The 10,517-nt window shown below is 48.4% G+C and overlaps 1 long non-coding RNA gene across 1 annotated transcript; it reads right to left on the bottom strand.

Moving 5' to 3' along the window:
• Window positions 1–521: 521 nt before the first annotated feature.
• LOC125111231 (uncharacterized) lies at window positions 522–4,708 on the bottom strand. The gene is made up of 3 exons (XR_007130846.1): window positions 4,554–4,708; window positions 4,327–4,402; window positions 522–2,177 (listed from the first exon to the last, which is right to left on the bottom strand). It is a non-coding gene; the product is annotated as an uncharacterized LOC125111231 (long non-coding RNA).
• Window positions 4,709–10,517: the final 5,809 nt, after the last annotated feature.

A 10,517-nucleotide genomic window follows, 5' to 3' on the forward strand; every position in this document is an offset into this window, starting at 1 on the left:
AACCATAAAAAAATGATAACTTCTATTGCACTAAAGTTATGTGTGGTGGGAGTTCCTGTTGTGGTATAGTGGAAATGAATCCGACTAGGATCCATGAAGATGTGGGTTCGATCCCTGGCCTTGCTCAGTGGGTTCAGGATCCGGCTTTGGTGTGAGCTGTGGTGTAGGTTGCAGACGCGGCTCGGATCTGGCGTTGCTGTGGCTGTGGCGTAGGTTGGTAGCTACAGCTCCGATTCGACCCCTAGCCTGGGAACTTTGATATGTCATGGGTGCGGCTCTAAAAAAAAAAATTGTGTGTGGAAAAACTAGCAAAAGCAAATCCTAGAGTACTGTCAAACCAGGAAAACCATAATATTCCTGACACAAAGAGACTTTTTACGAGTCAGTGAGAAAATTGCCAAAAGATATAAACAGAGTTCACAGAACAGGAAACACAAAGGACTTATCAACCTGTGACGATGCTTCACATTACTCATAATAAGAGAAATTGTGAAATAAAACCACAGAGAGATAGCACTTACTATTTTTCAGTTGCCAAATTGACAAAAATAAAAATTTTATTTATAAACTCTTGGTAAAGGTATGGGAAACAGAAACTCTTACATGTTGCCAATGAAACGGTGACTCTGTACAACCTCTCTGGATGGCAAAAAATAACAAATGCACATACCTGTTGACGAGCTTTCTACTGCTAGGAATTTATCCTAATATTTTTTAGATAAAATATAGCATATCTCTTTGGGGGGGTGTTATTTGAGGGTAAAAACTTGCAGCCAGTAGATACATAAGTCCTGGAGAGCTAATGCACAGCATAGCGATTATAGACAATGATATTCTAAACTTCAAAGGTGCTAAGAGATTAGATCTTAACCTCTCTTATTATAAAAAAGAAATGACAATTATGTGGTATGATAGAGGTATAAAAAATTATGTGGTGTATGTAGAGTTATTCCATGAAGCCTTGCTTATAAAAGAAACTACCAAAATGTCTACTTAAAACAAAGACTGGCTCAAATAAACTGTGGTGCATTGAGGCAATGGAATACGATGCAGCTCTAAAGTAGACTGAGTGAGCTCCCAGATACACTTCAAAGTGAAAGAAATTAGATGTGTGTGTGAAACAGACACACTACGCTCATTTGAGTAAAACAGCAAAGAGGAGAACAGCCATTATGGTGAGAGCTAATATGTGTAGTTTAATCTCGGCTTCATCCTGTGGAGTAGGTACTATGATCATACCCTATTCTGCAGATGGGGGGGCGGGGGACCAGGGCACAGAGAGATGCCCCACATCACCAGCTGGAAAGGGGCAGTGCTGGAGCTCAGACAGACTGGCTCAGAGTCTGTGCCCTTCCCACTGTGCCCTGTTCCTTTGAATGGAACACGTGCATATTTGCTCGTATATTCATGAACTGTCTCTGGGCAGCTAAGGGAAAGGCCTGAGGGTGTATTCCACTGTATTGCCTTTACACTCGACTTTGGATCATGTGGTGTATCATATATTAATACATTTAAAACAAACATACATTTCTGATTGGGAGCAGGGTTCAGGAGAGGGGAGATAGGGCATAGGACCCAGGTTCCCTGAGGCAGATGGAAAATTCTCTCATGGGTACCAGGAACCTAGGGTCTCTGCCTACCGTGCTGGGCAAACTGTGGTCTCATCATGGACCCCCAAGGTCCACTCTTGGGGTATTTGTAAGAGCTGGAGATGCCCAGGCTCTGTGCATTGCAGAGCTGACCCAGCCCAGCTGGCCTCCTGCTAACTCTGGATCCAGGGTCAAGGAGGTGGGCATCAGGCCAGGGCCTCTGCTGTGATCTGGGTGTCTTCTCATCATGCCTCCCACTGCCCCCAGCCGGGTGGGCTTGCTTGGAACATCTCAGGGCAGTGGGCTGGGCAGGGTCTCTTTTGGACGATGCAGAGAATGATTTTCTGCACAGGAAAGTGTTTTTGCAAAGGGAGGTGGTGCTGCTCAGAGGAGAACCTTCCAGGTTTCAAGCACTTGGATGTGGCTCCAACTCTGGATGGGGGCTGGGGGTTGGCACAGCTGTGCTCGGGAGTCTTCGACAGCCAGAGAGAGAGGCTGTGGGTCCTGGGAAGTTCATGCTCTATCATCCGCTCCCCGGAGAAGGTGTCCTCCCTCTGCCTGCGCCTTTGTCTCCTTGCCTGGTACTGCCTGAGATGAGATGGTGTCAGGAGGCCACCTCTCCCCAGCGGCTGGCCCGCTTCTCAGGCTGTGGTGCCGAAGGAGCCAGAATACCCGCAACAACCACAGACCCACAACGTCCATAAGTGCAGCAAGTGCAGCAACCTCACACCCATAACAACCACACAACCACAAGGACCACAAACTCCAGGACCACTGCACATGCTGCAGCCACAGCCAGATGACTGTATACCCATGCAACCACATAGCAGCAACAACCCCACACCCACAGTGACCTGCAGCAGCTACAGCATCAGCTGTCATTGATCAAATACGTGTCATGTTCTGACCCCCTGAAAAGGAGCTCTCCGAAGACTCCTGCCACGGATCAGTGGAGTAGCCTCTTCGGTCCTTGAGGTGGGAATTGTGGGTGGGCATTTGGATCAGGTGGGTGGGCTCAGAACATTGCCGCCTCCTCTGAGGGAAGCCTTCAGAATCAACTGAAGGCTCAGTTAGGCTCTGAGCCCCGGGGTGGGGAGGGGGGCGTCTGTCTTGCTTCCCTTCTAGGGATGGCCTATGACGCTCAGTGTGGAGCTGTCATTCCAGGGGCACGTCCTGAAAAGGAGGCTCTTGCTGTCTGAAAACCACTTTCCTAGAGGGGGTGGGGGTAGCAGTTTGTTAAACAGAAAACCCGAAGCACTGCCAGCTCAATGCTGTAAAATAATAAGCCTCTGCTCTGTGCAGCCTAGCGCTGGTGCCCACAGCTCTGCCCAGCGGAAGGCCCGGTCCCAGCCTGTGAGGGGCTGACCATGTGCGAGGAGACACCTGTGCCCAGAGAGGTGGCTTAGACTCTCAAGGTAGATGGTGCTCTGAGGGAGGGAGCGCCACCCATAGCCAGTGCCATGGGGGGTGCGGGGGCGGGATGGGCATGCTGATGCTTAGGGCTCTCAGGAAGGCTTCCTGGGGGAGGTGGGCTTGATCTAGCTATCCAAAGAAGGATCCCACTCCCCCAACAGAGGGAAAGAGGAGAAGGAAGGAGAAGAGTGTGAGCAAAAGCCCTGAGGCCAGCTGAGTCACTGGGTGGCGGGTATGTAGGGGTTGGGGTGTTGGGAGGGGTGGGGGCGGCTCCTGTGTGCACGAAGAAGGGTGTAGGATGGTTGGGGGCTCAGAGGCCAGAGAGGGAGCATCTGAAAGAACCCTGTGGGCAGTGGACGCTAGCGAGGGTTTTCTAGAGGGGTGGGCAGTGATGTTTGCAGGGCAGGGTCTCAGGATGATCTTCCTAGAAGCTCTACTTGGGGTTGAGTGATGGGACACTGAGGGTGTTGTGGGCTTCACAGGTTAGGACAAGGGAGAGGCTGGGACTTAGGCTAAGTGTCCCCTGTGAGAGTGAGAAAGTTGGGAAGGACAGGGGAGTGGACAGGATCTGATGATGGCTTGGATTTGGGGAGGATGCGTCAGGAACGGCCGGTCTGAGCTGTGACGCAGGTCGCAGATGCGGCTTGGATCCCATGTTGCTGAGGCTGTGGTGTAGGCCAGCAGCTGAAGCTCCAATTTGACCTCTAGTCTGGGAACGTCCATATGCTGTAGGTGTGGCCCTAAAAAGAAAAGAAGGAAAGAAAGAAAAAAAGAATGGTCCAAGGGGTGGCATTGGGCCTCTAGGTAGACACATCTGGGGGGTCCGTCCTTTATGGCGAGAGGAGGTGAGCTTGTGTAGCACGTGAGGTGGGGTTGTGACCATGGGGTGGGGAAGTCCAGAGGCTCTTAGCTAGAAGGCAAGAAGCCTCGGAGACTGACCGAGGTGGGGTGGCTGGGGCGGTGACAGCTGGAGGAGCAGAGGGGTCATGGCAAAAAAAATGCCTGAGAGAGAAAAGCAGAGGAGCTGTTAGAGGACCAGGACCCAGCTCTGGACCAGGAGGGAACGTGGGGGCGTGAGGTCAGGGAGAGGCGGGGGGCCTTGGGCAGGAGCCTCTGGCTGCAGAATGAGGACGTCCTCTGCCCCCAGAGGTCCCCTTTCTCTTCCTGACTTCAGGGCTTGCTGTGTGGTCATGTTGGTTACCTTTCCGTGCACCCCGCTTCCCTGTGAGCCCAAGAAGGCTCCCCCCACCCCCCCGCTTTGTGCCTGTGCCCAATGCGGGGCCTGGCATTCAGCAGCTGCTCCACAGTGAAGAAAGGAGCTTACCTGGCAGGTGAGCTGTGTGAAGTCCTAGTGGTGTTGGAGCAGCAGACTGTAGTCAGGAAGCTGGGCCCCTGGCCCACTAAGTAGGGAGGAGGTGGGTTTGGGTCAGAGTTTGTGGAAGATTGTGGTGCGAGGAGGGGAGGGCGAGCTTAAGTGGGGTGGGGAGTCCCAGGCCAGGAACCAGAGGTGATGGGGAGGGAAGGGGAGGGCAAAGCTGCAGAAGAGCTTACAGTTCCCGAGGAGGAGGAAGAAGCTTATGCAGTTGGCTCCCTGGAGTTGGAGCACAGGGAGATGCTCAGTCACTTTGTCCATGTGGCTTAGGCAGATGATTCCACCTCCTGCGAGGAGGTCTGAGGTGGGGAGCTGCCTGGGCAGGCGGTTCATGCAGGGCCTGCTGCAAACTCAGGCATTACTCATCCTGGGTAGTGGCCAAGGGGCGGAACAACCAGGAGCCCGAGCTGGCAGGGGGCCACAGGGTGAGGCTGTGGGAGGCAGAGAGCAGCAGCACTGGTCAGAGGCCTGGGGTGCTGGGCTGGGGCTGTAGTGAAGAGGCAGGAGTTGGGAGGATGTGGGAGAGTGGAGCTGGATCACGATGCAGAGATCATAGGGGGTGTGGTCTTGAGACAGAGTGGAGGGGGAGAGGTGCTGTCTAGATCCGAGGGGATAGGCTTTGTTTGGGTGTTGAAGTATAGTTGATTTACAGTGTTGTGTTAATTTCTACTATACAGCAAGGTGACTCCGTTACATATATATATATATATATATATATATATATATATATATGTTCTTTTTCGTATTCTTTCCATTATGGTTTATCACAGGTAATAGAATATGGTTCCCTGTGCTGTACAGTAGGACCTTGCTGTTTATCTGTCCTGAATGTAATAGTTTGCACCGGAGTTCCTGTTGTGGCTCAGTGGTTAATGAACCCAACTAGGATCCATGAGGACGAGGGTTCAGTCTCTGGCCTTGCTCAGTGGGTTAAGGATCCAGCATTTCTGTGAGCTGTGGTGTAGGTCGCAGATGTGGCTCGGATACCCCGTTGCTGTGGCTCTGGTGTAGGCCAGCGGCTACAGCTCCGATTAGACCCCTAGCCTGGGAACCTCCATATGCCACAGGAGCGGCCCTAGAAAAGGCAAAGAAAAAAAAATAGTTAGCTATTAGTTTAGCTAATAGTTTAGCTAATCCTAAACTCCTAAGCCTTCCCTCTTCCACCCCCTTCTCCTTCGGCAACCACAAGTCTGTTCTCTGTGAGTCTGTTTCTTTTTCGTATATAGGTTCATTTATGTCATATTTTAGATTCTCCATAGAAGTGATATCATATGATATTTGTCTTTCTCTTACTGACTTACTTTGTTTGATAATCTCTCAGTCCATCCATGTTGCTGCAAATAGCATTATTTCATTCTCTCTTACGGCTGGTAATAGTCCATTGAATATATGCACCACATCTTCTTCATCCATTCATCTGTCAATGGACCTTTAGGTTGTTTCCATGTCTTGGCTGTGGTAAGTAGTGCTGCTCTTTTTGACTTATAGTTTTGTCTGGGTATATGCCCAGAAATGGGATTGCTAGATCATATAGCAACTCTAGTTTTAGTTTTTTGTGGTTTTTTTTTTTTTTTTGTCTTTTTACCTTTTCTAGGGCCGCTCCCGTGGCATATGGAGGTTCCCAGGCTAGCCATCTAATCGGAGCTGTAGCTGCCAGCCTACACCACAGCCACAGCAACGCGGGATCCGAGCCGTGTCTGCAACCCACACCACAGCTCACAGCAACACTGGATCCTTAACCCACTGAGCAAGGCCAGGGATCGAACCCGCAACCTCATGGTTCCAAGTCGGATTCGTTAACCACCGAGCCATGATGGGAACTCCTAGTTTTAGTTTTTGAGCAACCTCCACACTGTTTTCCCTGCTAGCCTCACCAGTTTACATTCCCACCGACAGTGTGGGAGGGTTCCCTTGTTTCCACACTCGAGGGGGTAGGTTTTAACAGAACTTATGTTGTCTGGGCCATTTCCATGTGAGGCTGTGCGTGTGAGGAACTGAACTGCCCCCTCACCCTGACCTTGATTCTAGGCTGCTTGCCTGTGATTTTGTCCACGTTAAGGGAAGAGAAATCTCCCCATCTCCCCTTGGGGAGAGTTGTTACTTTTGCTGACAAGCACACTATGCTTCCTCTTTTCTGATTTCAGAGAAGAGCTACACATTTCCTTCAGGGAAAGGGGAACCAGTTCCCAAAGCTGTCAAAACAGTGGCCTCTGAAAAAAAGAAACCAAAAAAACCCAAATCCAACCAAGAACCATGAGATTGTGGGTTCGATCCCTGGCCTTGCTCAGTGGGTTAAGGATCCGGCGTTTCCGTGAGCTGTGGTGTAGGTCACAGAGGCTTGGATCCGACGTTGCTGTGGCTCTGGCATAGGCCGGCAGCTGTAGCTCTGATTAGCCTCCTTGCCTGGGAACCTCCATATGCCACAATGCGGCCCTAGAAAAGCAAAAACAAATAAAACAAAAAAAGTGGCCTCTGAAATTTGGCCCCTGGGAGAAAAGTAGCCTCTGAAAAGTGGCCCCTGGGAGAGGGGCTCCCAGGCCCCTGTCCCCAGACTCAGCCCGTTGGGGCAGAAAGAGTGTTTTTCTTTATCTCAGGCCTGTTCTAGGCCAGTGATTCTCAGCTGTGATTGAACAACAGTATTTGTCCAGGAGCTTTAAAAAATCCTATTGCCCAGGTAGCTGTGGGATCAGCCAAATATGACTATGACTGGGAGTGGGCATTGTGTGCTGGAAAGCTCCCCCAGAGATTCCTGGGTACAGCCAGGCTTGGGAACCTCAGGCCACATGCGGTCTGTAAATGCCTCTTTATTTAGAGCTTGTAACCCGATCTGGCCAAGAGCTGGGCAAGTGTGCTGATAGTGTGGTGCTTCAAGGTTTAGGGGAAAGGTGAGTAGGGCAAAGGGTAACCACTAGCATGAAAGGCTTCTGAGTTAGAGATTGTCATCTGTCTTCTCACTGTTGGACAGCTGCTTGTACCTGGCACAGGCCCCTATTCTTGTTCCCAAGGGTTAGAAAACTCCACCTGCGCCTCTCTCTTTGCTTCACTGGCTCCCTATCTATATGTAGATCAGACTATTATGCATGTGTCTTAGTTGGCTCGGGCTGCTAAGTCTGGGTGGATTAAACGGCAAACTTCTCATGGGTCCGGAGGCTGGGAAGTCCTAGATTGGGGTGCCAGCACGGTGGGGTTCTGGTGAGAGCTTTGCAGATGCTCACCTTCTCGCTGTATCCTCACGTGGCAGACAGTGGAAGCTCTGGTGTCTCTTTCTCTTCTTAGAAAGGCACTAACCCCATCATGGGGACCTCACCCTCATAACTTCATCGAAATCTAATTATCCCTTGAAGAGTCCATGTCTAATACCATCATATTGGGGATTAGCACTTTACCATGTGAACTGTGGGGGCACACAAGCCTTCAGTCCATAGCAGCTTGATTATCTTATGCTACCAGAAAGTTTTCTCACCCTCACGGAGGAGTTAACAAGGTCTAGTTCATAACCTGACCTTGAGGGCTGGAAGAGGTACTACTTGGAAAATGCCTAATATAATTCCCAGCTCATTGCTGAAAACAACATATCAAAACCGTTATTGACATTATTGTTCAGATATGTTGTGCTTTTTCTGGTTGGTTCTTAGATTTTGTGATTTTCATTGTGATGTCATTTTTTAGTAATCATTTTGCCTGGGCCCATGGGCTATAATTTCTTTGAAGTATTTGTGCTCGGAAATGTGTATCTATGTCTTTATCTGTCTTCTCTTGAATGAACAATAGTTTAGCTGAGTAGAGTTCTGTGTTGATTAGTAATTTTCAGGACTTTGCCGGAAATTCTATCATGTCTTCTGGCATCTGTTGCTGACAATGTTGCTAGCAGTTTTTTTTTTTTCTTTTTTGTAGGTAGTAGTATTTTCTTGGTTATGATGTGTTTTCTTCATCCTTACACGTCCTTACATCACTGTGACATGTGGGCACCTCGACACATCATAGTGAAAATACAAGTTTCTGCATATCCATACTTAGAGTTCCTGGAGAATTCTAACTTTAATACTGGAAAACTTCAGATGGTATCTCTCTGGGCATCATTTCTCTCTTATTCCTCTTTTCCTTTCTTCTGGAATCCCTGTTAGCTGTATGTTGATGCCTGTTAGTCTACCTTCTGTGCCACTTACCTGCTCTTTCATATTTTAAAAAATACATTTTCCCTCTTTGTGCTGTTTCACGGGTGATTTTTTCAGTACTGCCTTCTAATTAATCTCTTCCACTATGACTTCATAGCATTTATCCCCTACGACTGAGTTTACATATTTCAATGCCTGTATTTTTTGCTTTATTGGTTCTTTTTCCTAAGTTGCTTTTTAAAATTTTGCCTGTTTGTTGTTTTAATACCTTAGGTTTTAAATATATGGTTTTGTATGTTTATATATAGGATCTTTGAGCATCTTAAACATTTCTTCATAGCACTTGTTACTGCTTGGCATATTATACAATTTTGAAAAATTACCTGTCTCTCACTAGAATGTAAGTTCTATGCAGGTAGTCATTTTTTTTTTGTTTATTATTATACCCTCAGTACCTAAAACAATATCTGAGAAATGTAAGCACTTAAGATATTTGCTGAATAAATGAGTTACTTATTTTAAAAGTCAGTGCCAGATTGCCCTACCATTTCACTTCACTTGAATTGAATCCACTTTCTGCCATTTTTCCATTTTTACTTGCAATTTTAGACTGCTCTTCCTAGTCTTTCTCTTGGGGAAGTTATTATTAGTCATTTTGATCTCTCTGGTGCCCACCCCCTCCCAACCTAGTGGTTTTGCTGTAACTTCCTCTTGACGCCCACAGCCCCCAGTTCAGAACCAGATTTTATATCGTCAGCTCAGGTAGCTATGCTGTCAAGATCTGGGGATATTGCTGATGCTGTGCCTGGAACAGGACCAGGTTCTTCCTCATGTAGGGGTGAGAAGTTTTGTATAAGCCTCATCCCTGGAAGCAGTTCATTGTGTGTTTTAAACCTCTGGATCTTGGGTGTGGGAGCCCCACACAGGAGGAAAGCTCTCCACCCCTCTGTGGGACTTCAAGGCCTCTCCAATGAGATAAACTCAAAGAACCTCTGGCTGAGATGAAAATTACCAGACCCTTAGTGTCCCTTCCATCCAGTTGCAATTGTTACAGGGTTCTCAAGCCCCTCCTGAGCAACCTGGCCTACTCCTTCCTGCCCCCTGCTAGGAAAGGTATTTGGCCCACTCCTCACCCCACACCATAGTATATGCCTCCAACCAACGAGTAAGTGTATTTTAAGTCTTTTCCCCTCTCCTTTGTCCCTGGGCTATAAAAACAGACATGACCATGCGCTCAGGGTTGGCTCTCCCTGATTATCAGGAAGCCATCTGCCGCCTAGCCGCGTGTCTTATCTCAGTAGACTCTTCTTTTTCTTCACCTCGCTATAAGGCTGAAGGTCGTTTTTCCAACCTGCACGCGGACCACAACACCCTTTGCCTGCTCCCCACCCTAGAGCTTCACAATCCCCACTCCAGCTCATAGTCTGGGTCTCTGCTGTAGTCCTTGGAGATGCTGATCTTTTTGAACAAGTCTTTGAGTTTTATTTATTTATTTATTTTGTATTTTATCTGTTATTGTTAAGTGTTTGGAGCAGAGGGGATCTTACTACTCTTTTTTGGTTCCCCATTAAACCTATGGTAACATGAGGCCCACAGCATTTACACTTGAAAGTATGGAATGAATGCTGAAGTTGGAGATACCTTAATGTTCATCTCACTTCACCTCCTCATTTCACAGAGGAAGAAACTGAGGCCCAGTGACTTGCTTTGGGTGCCACATGTTAGTAGCAGAACCTGGAGGGTGAACCTGACTCTACAACCTGGGTCTTTGAACACCCGCCCTTGAACATGATTTCTCATACAGAATGGCTTTCCCCCTTTGCTGCTGTGTCTGAATCTCACTCACAGTTTAAGGGCCAACTCAAGCTCTGCCCAGCCCTCCATGGTCTCTCCCTTCTCTTGAGGCATATGGTGCTTAAGAGCAAGGGAAGGAGGCTCAGCTCTAATAATTAATGAGTGCCTCCCCTTGTAATGGGTTTGCCCTCAGGGTCCTCTCCATTGATGGATGTGTGGAAGCTCACATTTTTG

This window comes from Phacochoerus africanus, chromosome 11 (assembly GCF_016906955.1).
Source record: "Phacochoerus africanus isolate WHEZ1 chromosome 11, ROS_Pafr_v1, whole genome shotgun sequence".
NCBI classification, from domain to species: domain Eukaryota; kingdom Metazoa; phylum Chordata; class Mammalia; order Artiodactyla; family Suidae; genus Phacochoerus; species Phacochoerus africanus.